The following is a 10,391-nucleotide window of genomic DNA, read 5'->3' as shown; positions in this document are numbered from 1 at the left end:
GATGATAGATAGATAGATAGATAGATAGATAGATAGATAGATAGATAGATAGATAGATAAGCATAGATAGATGATAGATAGATGATAGATAGATAGATAGATAGATAGATAGATAGATAGATAGATAGATAGATAGATAGAACAGATAGGTGACAAATGGTTGCTAAATACATAGTTATAGATCACATTCTTCAGAGTCCAAAGATTTTTACTTCAGATAATATGAGCTGCTATTTTAGGATTGTTTTATGATATTTTATGATATTTTAACCTGAAGAACGTCACTGCAGTCATTGAGTTTGTACTGAAGGGTTTCACAGGCAACAGTATGCGTTAGCTTTTTTCTTCTTGTAGCTGGAAATTTACATTTTCACTCTTCCGGGAAATTTAGCTCATTAATGATTCCCAGCCCCACAACCCATGTGCTATTTTCTGAGTGTGCTGTCTTCAGCAGATGCCTGCAATTCTTCTGTTATCACCCCACAAATGTTAGTGGGTTTTGTGACAGAAAGTGAAGAAAGTCATTTCATTCCTTGGATGTGCAGCACAGACGCTTCTCGCTGTGGCTTTGGTAATGGCAGAATGCTTTCTGCTGATGGCAGAGGTGAGGATTACTATAGCCATCCACAACCCGTTTCTGTAGGCAATGAGCATGTAACCCAGAGTCTGTCACTCATCTGTCACACACACACATCTCCCTTCAGCCTGTTCTTCTGCAGGTCCAATGAAGTTAGACACATCTGTGACATCCCTCCTCTTCTGGCAATTTCTTGCTCTGGCATCCACAGAAACCAGCTTGTCTTCTTCTATGCTGGGTCCATTGAGATATTCCTTATACTGATTGTTCTGATCTACAGCTTCATTCTGTGCGCTGAGGATTCGCTCTGCTGAAGGCAAAGAGAAAGTCTTCTCTACACGTAGAGCTCACCTAAGTGGAATGTCCACTTTTCATGGCCCATTTACTGTCATGCATGTGAGACCTAACTCCAGCTATACGTTACAGCAGGACATGGTATGGTCAATATTTTACACCATTGTGATTGCCATGATCAATCCCATAATCAAACAAAGATGTAAAAGAGGCAGTAAAAAGTGCTTGGGAACAATTGTTTTTGATAAAGCATCCTTTCCACCCTGAATAGATCATTGTAAAGAAAGATTAATGTTCTAAATGTCAATATCAAGAGGGCATGACAAAAATGTTAGGTTTAATTACTGAGGAACACTGTTCTGTGGGCATTTGAGAAGAATCACTGACAGTCCCCTTCTGTGCTGCTTCTATTGCTGAAAGAAATATGTTTTCTTTTCACAGTGATCAAAATAAATTGTTTTTATTCATATATATATAATGCATATATTCAGATACCAGCTAAAGTACACAAAATATGTACACAACATATTATTAACATTATTAACTTTTAGCTTTAATATAAGCTATGCTATTTTCTTTATTCTGCATCAGAATCGTATTTAGTAAACTCCCCAGTTGAAATTATAAATAACTTTATAATTCTAAAAATCCAGCTCAGTGATGTATTAAGCAATGCAAAGACACAGTGTTTCCATAACCCAGAGTATTGTCAACTGTTGTGTTGACACCTACTGTAGTTCGTAGCATTCAACTCAGTTTATATGTGTGTGTAACAGGTCAAATATTTAAACTTAAATTCTACATTACGGAAATCTAACACAAATACAGTAGTACAATAGACCACACCTTGAATAGATGACTGAGTTATTAAGAAACTAGTGATTCCTAGGAAACTGGATGAAATGCATACACACACATATACTTATACACATACAAAACACACATTGTCTATTTCACTCTTTCACACACACAACCATAATTCTTTTGTAGGTAGTGTATGTACTTTTATCATGATCTGGAACATGTTTATGTAAAATGGTAAACACTCATGTTGCTTAAATTGACAAAATTCTAATCATGGTAGCATCACAGAGACAGCAAAGAGATATCAAAAAGGCCAACATTTCTATTCTTCCAGGTAATAAATCAGCAGATATGAGAAACAGTTTGCAAAATGTTAATAACATTATATTTTAGCAAAACCAGAGAATAATATCCAAATTAATTAGTGAACAAGCATTGTATAAGTTCAAAGGCATCAACCCTGTAGAAAATATGTATTTGCAGTATGAGGCTTTAAGGTGAGTAACAAAATTTTGTTTAAAATACACAACATAGATACTCTATTTTTTTCCTGAATACATAGATTTGTGATCACTAATGGAAACTTGCTCGTTGCATGAGCACCTTTGAGCAGTGCTTACTTCCCACAACATAGAGAACATGACAGAATTTAATGGATACAATTTCTCTGGGGGAATTCAAACAAGTAAAAATCACAAACAAGAATTTAAAATTATGCAAGCTCATTGAAAAATGATTTACTATGATATATTCACTTGGCATGATATTAACAATTTGAAAGGAAACAATGTAACAGAAATTATTACATTTATAATCTCAGGAAACCACCACATCTCTCTAGTTCTAAAGCCCTTTTTTATTTTATTTATTATTTTTATTTTATGTGTATGTGTGTATTGCCTGCATGTAAGTAAGTGCACCTGTATCATGCAATGCCCGCGGAAGACAGAAGAAGCCATCAGATCCCCTGGAACTGGAGTTACGGACAGTTGTTAGCTGCCATGTGGGTGCTGGGATTCAACCCTGGGTCTTTGGCAAGAACAGCCAATGTTCTTAACCTCTGATCCATCTCTCCAGCCCCCTCTAAAGCCCTTTAATACACTGCAAATACATTGGGTAATTTCCTCCATACAGTCTTCCTTCTTTAGTATCAGTCAGTTTTCAATCTCTAGGTACTCTGTTCTGAATATTTTTATGAAGGATTAATGGTAAAGCTGAGCTTAGTTTCCTGACTTCTTTTAATTAGCATAATGTTCTCAAAATCTTTATCTATTATACAATAAATTCTATTTCTTGGAATTACATTCCTATTTAAAATTCATAGTTTCTGTGTTTAACTGAGAATTGATCTATTAACATCAAATATGCAAAGCAGTTCTGTTGACTGTGGACACAGCTCTCACTGCCTACATCCAGAGTGGTCAGGCCTGATGACCAGACTTCAGTCTTTATGTTTCCAACACCCCATCTGGAGCATCTTTAAGTTCTGAGCAACTGCCATGACACCTTCTGATTTGATGAGATGAAATATTGTTTTCTCTTGTTTTTGTGTATGTTTGCTTTAGGGGACTGAAAGTTTAAGTCTATTTTAATGGAACTCACAAAATATTTACCTTTCTGTGTCTGACTTAGTTCATTTACCATGAAGTTTATTAGTTGTTCCAAGTTATCACACATTTCATTCTAAATTAACTTTAAGATTAATAATGTGTACTAAGCATTTATTTATTGATTCTTAAATTGATATTTTAATTGTTTTTCATATCTTTATTACATGGGCTACACCGATCATGGAGTCTAAATATATCTTTAAGATCCTAATACTAACCAGGCATGGTGGTGCATACCTTTAATCTCAGCACTCAGGAGGCAGAAGAAGGTGGATCCCTGTGAGATCAAGAACAACCTGGTCTACATAAATGAGTTGCTGGCCAACTGGGGCTGCAAGGGAACCCTGTTTCAAAAATCAACCAACCATACAACTAACCAACCAACCAACAAACGAACAAACAAAACAAATAAAAACCAAAGAAACCCAAAAGATCTTAATATTATTATTTTGAATAGATACACATAAGTAGGATTGCTGTATTGTAAAACAAATACATGAAAGATGAGAGATAGATGGACATGATGATAGATAGATAGATGATAGATAATAGATAGATAGATAGATGATAGATAGATAGATAGATGATAGATAGATAGACAGACATAGATTAGATGATAGATGATAGATAGATATAGATAGATAGATAGGTGATAGGTGATAGATAGATAGATAATAGATAGATAGATAGATAGATAGATAGATAGATAGATAGGTGATAGGTGGATAGGTAGATAGATAGGTGATAGGTGTACAAAGATATATACATACATAGATATATACATAGATAGATAGATAGATAGATAGATAGATAGATAGATAGATAGATAGACCATAGATAGGTAGATGATGATAGATAGATGATAGATAGATAGATGATTGATATATAGATAGATAGATAGGTAGGTCATAGAGGTGATAAATAGAAAGTTAGATCGATGTCAGATGCCTACATGATACATAAATGGATGATAGGTGATAGGTGGATAGATAGATGATAGATAGATAGATGATAGATAGATAGATAGATAGATAGATAGATAGATAGATAGATAGATCTGAGAACTAATCATCCCTGAAAATTACTGTATAACCTCTAGGCATCTCATTAGATTCTCAAACAATTTAGGTGTAATTATCAAATTGCTTGGAAGGTCCTTTGGCAGTGTTTGTACAGTTTCAGAAAATACATAAATTGACTAAAAAAGTCCATGTTATGAACCATACTGGGAAATCAAGACAGTGCTTTCAATACAAGTAACAGAGAGAATGGCATCGCCTTTTAGGTCAGTGTCAGCAGTATATTCAGGTGGTGACCTTTTGCTCCAATCTTGCCAGGCATCAGTGGTTGTTTCTGATTCCATTTTTGTGCTTCTAATGCCCCCTGATGGCCCTGCAGCAATAGAACCTCTCTAATATTTCTTCATGTTACTTTTGTAATATTTTAACCTAAGAAAAGAGGAAACGTGCCCATAAAAATCTTTTAAAAATACACAGAAGTGTTGTGTTGGCAAATTTCTTAATAGGTTTGCATTTATCTTTCCCCAAGCAGGTGCAAGGTGTGTTGGATTTCTACATCAAGTAATAGTTTCACATGAATTGTTTACCAAACCTAATCTTTGTATACATTGTGTTAAAATGTATCATATATGTTCATATATATGTTCATATACATAACTATTTGAAGATAGATGTAATTTAATATCTGATAGAGCCTAAGAGAAGGTCAGTATAAGTGAATTATCCTTATATTTAAGCTTTTATTGTGCTTTTGTATATTTCATACAACTGTTCTTAATCAAATTTAAACCCCCCCTCTCCCATCTATCCCCCTCCAGACCCCATGCATTCTGTCATGGATACTAAGCCCTATCCCATCAAGCATTTGGACCCAGATGTCCTTCAGTGCAAATTCATCCACTGGAGTCTAGTCATCCCCTCTAGATTTTTTAATGGCAGGATTTTAACTCAGGGTTTCCATTTGTCATTCTGATGTCTTTCTAATTCCCAGTTATAGTTTGCTCCATGCCCTCTGAAAAACTAGCAGTCAATTCTTTTGTAAAATACTATGTAGATGTAATTTAGTTCTAAATTATTGATGAGAGAAATTTCCACCTCACCTTAGGTATGCATGCCATTATTTTGAGAGTCAGAAGATCTTTATGCAGATAATGAAAAACGTATTTTTCATTTTGTAGTAAAATCAAAAGTAAACTTCCAGTATTAGGTAGAAGTTTCATTGAATTCTAAAGCTATGGACAAGACACAGCTTGTTTCTTTCATTACTTGAAGGAAAAATGATATTAATCCCGTGCAGTTTGTTTAATTTTTCATCATTGCAAACAAAAATAATAAAAATGGAAACATTTTTAGAAGGTTTCTTGATGCATTTGTTGAATGGATTTTCTAATGTTATAGTATGATATATTCGTTCATGTATACAAGTTGTCTGTGGCAGGAGATGGTATAATGCAACAAAAAATTATAAGCACATTTAAATGAGCAGAGTGTAAATTACATGCATCACCTTACACAGAATGCAGCGCAGCTGTGTGACTTTATTCTTTGTTTAAAGCCTAGTCAGACATGGCTGTTTCCACTCTTCTCATTAAAAAGCATTTATTCGAATTTCTTAACTTTTTCATTCACCATTGTGCATTCTTGCAAAATTCAGCAATACTGATACTCTTCTACGTTATAAATCTGTGAAATGTGGGATGCATTCACACGTATTCCCTCTGATTTTTGGATATTTGTTAAATAGTGTTCTATGTCAGATATTGGGAAAAAAGTTGTTCTAAACCTAATGCACAGGAGGATTTAAAATCACATGAAATAATCTGTATAAATGACATTTTCATTCAACTTTCTCAGCATAGTTTTGTGAACCAGGGTAAAAGTTCTGTGAACTGTGAAGCATTACGTTTTATTATATCTGTTACCAAATTATTTCCCTTCATCTGAAGGTAATTGTGGGTCCACGGCACCCAGCAGCAAGTCCACACCCCACCCCACCGAGGGCAAGCACAACGGAACAAAGACCACTCCAGAAGTGCGTCAGAGGGCGGAACTCGACTTTATTTTTCAGCAGGCTGTATATATACACATAATCATCCAATAACATGAAAGGGCACCCATGTGGACCAATGGTAGCAAAGGTCATGTTGATCACGTGCTTACATCTAGCATTGGGGTTCAAGTGCTGATCAAGCTCCAATCATTGTGAGGAAAACCAATCAAAGCACAGCAGAAGCATGATGCACTCTCAGGCCATCTGTGGGGAAAGGTATGGAAAGAGGTTTGGCTGGGGCTGGGGTACGCCATGTTAATGGCGCAGATTAAATTCTGACACAGGAAACGGGCCTAAGCTATCAAAGGAACCTGGCAGGGCTAGAATTTGGCCTACAGGTAATGTTGATGTTTTACATTGAGTTGACTACAATATATTTTGACCATTTTTAGACCTATGTCCTATCTACACCATTCTTACTACTTCCCTCTGCCTGATTTCACATCATCTTCATATATATTTTTTAATAATTTATTTTTTATGTGTATGAGTGTATTGCCTGCATGTGTGTGAGTGCACCCATGACCTGCAGTGCCTGCAGAGGTCAGAAAAGGGTTTCTTATCCCCTGGAATTGGAGTTACGGATGGTTGTTTCTGAAAATATCTCATATATCTCTTCTTGTACCTGTATCTCATTAAAAGTTACATTATCCATTTTACCTTGAATATACAATTCTATATTTTCCCATTTATATTTGGAATCATTATATTTATATGGGGTAATACAAATTTGAAAAGAATTTCAATCACATACATATTGCATAGTTTTTTGTAATTCTAATAACTTATTTTCCAACCAATGTAACCCCCCTTGTAAAGCCACAACTTCTTCTTGTACTTGTGAGTTGATCTGAGCCTGATGTGTCCAAAGTTTATGAGAATCAGCATGCCAGTGTTCAATAAAATCTTGCGTTTGAACGGATTTCTGAAGTGCCACACCAGCAGTAGTAGCAGTAGCAGCTAAAGCGATAAGTCCCAAAATAGCGGGAATAATCAAGCCAATCATACATTTGCCTCCTCGTAACAGTCTTTTGAAAAATTGCATAATTAGTCCTTGAACTGGACTGCTTTCCCAGGGATGATGCATCTTCACTGGAATCCATAAAGAAGTTTGTTGAGTTAAAATCATAACTGATTCAAAAGAATGATTAAACAATATAGAGTTATTAAGACAAATATATAAATGACAATTTTGACAAGTTAACTTCATTTCCTGTATGATTATGGGTCCTACTAATATTACTAAAGGAAAATTACACAAGCCGTAACATTGTAAGTTTTAACCCTAAAAAAACTGTAATAAGCAGGAGAATTTTTAGTACCAGCATAAGTGCCATTTAAAATATCCACAGGCTTAAGAGCAGCTAATAATTTCCATACATGTAATTAAGGAGAATATAATCTTGACCCGATCCTCATCTGAGGTTGAGGATTAGCTATTCCTCCATCCACCCAAGCCATAAGTCTATCATTCTTTATATGATTATTCATGGGAACAGTATCATTCAATATACAGTATGAGTTGAACTTATTATAATCACTACAACCTTTTGACCAACTTCCCAAAGGACCCCAATCAATCCAAGTATGACTTTAAGATCTATAAATTTTCCCTTTCATCCCTCTACAATTTTGCCATACCAAAGGTTTATAGTCCTTTATCCAATTATAAGAAAAGCCTTCACATTCTAACATAACTGGGGCATCTGTGTCCTCATATTCTGTCCAATCAGGACCTACAGACTGAGCCGAGAGGCACACCATACGTGTGCTACTCCTATTCCAAGTACCACCAGGAACAATCCAATTTTGCTGTCTTACAGGATAACAAGGAGGAATTCCAAAACACATAATATCAGAAGTCACAAATGGAGTATAATTTTAAAAAGTCCCTTCTTCATTAGGATAATCTGGCTGACCTGTTCCATAAGGTGGAGATAACACATTCATAGGAAAAGTTGTAACTACTGTGATAGGGTCCTCCCAATATAAGGACAGAGAAGAGGGGGATTGGGTACATGAGCCCAATATATTACCTCAGCTTTAGCAGCAGAAGTGCAAGTAAGCAAAGCACACATAGCTAGAAATAAATGTTCTGGGGTAAGCTCCTTTCCTGTATGACTAACCACAGACCGAGCCTTAGAAGTCAAGGCATTTATTTGACCCCAAGTGGGAGATGATAACCTTTCCTGACTTTTATTAGTCAGCGATAATGCGCCATCGTTGGGAGAGGCATCTCTCGATCCTTTCTGTGCCGCACCGCTGTCTTCATTGGTTGGGGTCCGCAAACAGATCCATCGGCCGGGATGCCAGAAGGAGACTCCATTTCCTGTAGAGACAAAACCATACCCCTTGCCTGGAATCAGTAATTTTCCTGGTACCCAATCTTGAGATTCTCCTGGCTTAATCCAGACTTCCACTGGATCAGGTGGGAGTGATGATTCCTGTATAAAATGCTTATCCACACGAGATAAGACTTCTCCTTGGGGCAAATTTAGGAAGTTAATAATAAACAATATTTCGTATATTAATAATTTATGATTCCTTCATCCTAAGGTTCTAAATTCCTCATAATCTGGTGTATAATTCCTTCCTTTTAATTTTTTAATATACATTTTAATATATCCATTAGTTCATTCTATTATAGCTTGTCCTTGAGGATTGTATTCAACTCCAGTTATATGATTAATTTTATGGAATTCCAGAAATTTCTTAAATCGCCTGCTAGTATAGGCAGGAGCATTATCTGTTTTAAGGGCAGTTGGAATTCCCATAACAGCAAAACAGGCCAATAAATGTTCAATACTATGATTAGTGGTTTCTCCAGTAAGAGGAGCAGCCCAAACAAATTTAGAATATGTATCTATGGTAACATGTAAATATTGCAACCTTCCAAAAGCAGGTACATGAGTAACATCCATTTGCCATAAGTCATTAGGCTGTTTACCACGAGGATTAACTCCAGTAGGCAGTGTTTGAAGATGTAAAGGCGACACACTGAACAGCGTTTTAAAAGAGACCAAAAGATCAACTCTAGTGTTGCCTTCCGTAAGTGGTCCCGGAAGATTACTATGAGAACGTATATGCATAACATACAAAGGATTAACACGTTGCCTTAGTAATTGTTGTACAGAAGTAAAGAGAGTATCTAATGGCGCTTTAACTTGAGAAATTACTGCAGAAAAAATATTCTTATGTACATAACTAACATATGCTGAATCGGTAACTAGATTACAAGCTTGAGGAAAATATTGAAGAGCATATACAGCTGCTTGCAATTCATTTTGCTGTGCTGAAGTGTAGGGTGTAAAGAAAACTTTATATAAGTGATCATACACCCAAAAAGCACACTTTTTTATTTTGTTCCATCAATAAAAACAGTAATTGCATCAGCAATAGGTACTTCAGCTATAATTGAATTCACTACAAAAGGACGAGTTTGAAGAAACTGCCAAAAAGTACCAGCAGACTTGCTATAATGTATTAATCCTACAAAGTCTGCTAAAGCTATTTGTAATGCATCAGTCCATGCAAACAAGAATTGAAAATAATCTTGAGGTACAGAAATATAAATATCATGTATATCTGCTCCACTTATACCAATACTCCTGTTACGACTTTGCATAATTAATGTAGGAAGCAATTCCTCATATTTAGTGAGAGTTTTTGGAAACATGTGTTTAGTATTTATCCATTTTAAAGGATTCTCATCTCAAGCCAACACTGCAGCAGGATAATGAAGAGTAGATAGAACAACCAAATCAATAGGTTTCTTAATATCTACCCATTTCAGAAATTTATTTTTTATAGCAAATTTAACATATTCAAGCTCTTGCTTTGCTAATTGTGTTAATTTTTTAGGACTATCAAGAGCAGGATCACCCTGAAGAGTTTGAAATAAATTGTGTAACTTATGTGTAGGAATGCCAAGTACTGGATGAAGCCAATTAATATCCCCTAAAAGTCTTTCAAAATCATTTAATGTTTTTAAATTCTCTAATCGAATTTGTGCTAATTGTGGATATATATGTTGCCGG

General features: G+C 35.4%; 1 pseudogene; it reads left to right on the top strand.

Annotated features, from left to right (window-relative positions):
- The first annotated feature begins 420 nt into the window (after positions 1–420).
- LOC115069752 lies at positions 421–1,138 on the top strand (annotated as a pseudogene).
- The last annotated feature ends 9,253 nt before the right edge of the window (positions 1,139–10,391 follow it).

This window comes from Nannospalax galili, unplaced genomic scaffold (assembly GCF_000622305.1).
Source record: "Nannospalax galili isolate Female #2095 unplaced genomic scaffold, S.galili_v1.0 scaffold674, whole genome shotgun sequence".
NCBI classification, from domain to species: Eukaryota; Metazoa; Chordata; class Mammalia; order Rodentia; family Spalacidae; genus Nannospalax; species Nannospalax galili.
This window is presented reverse-complemented; position numbering and strand designations above follow the sequence as displayed.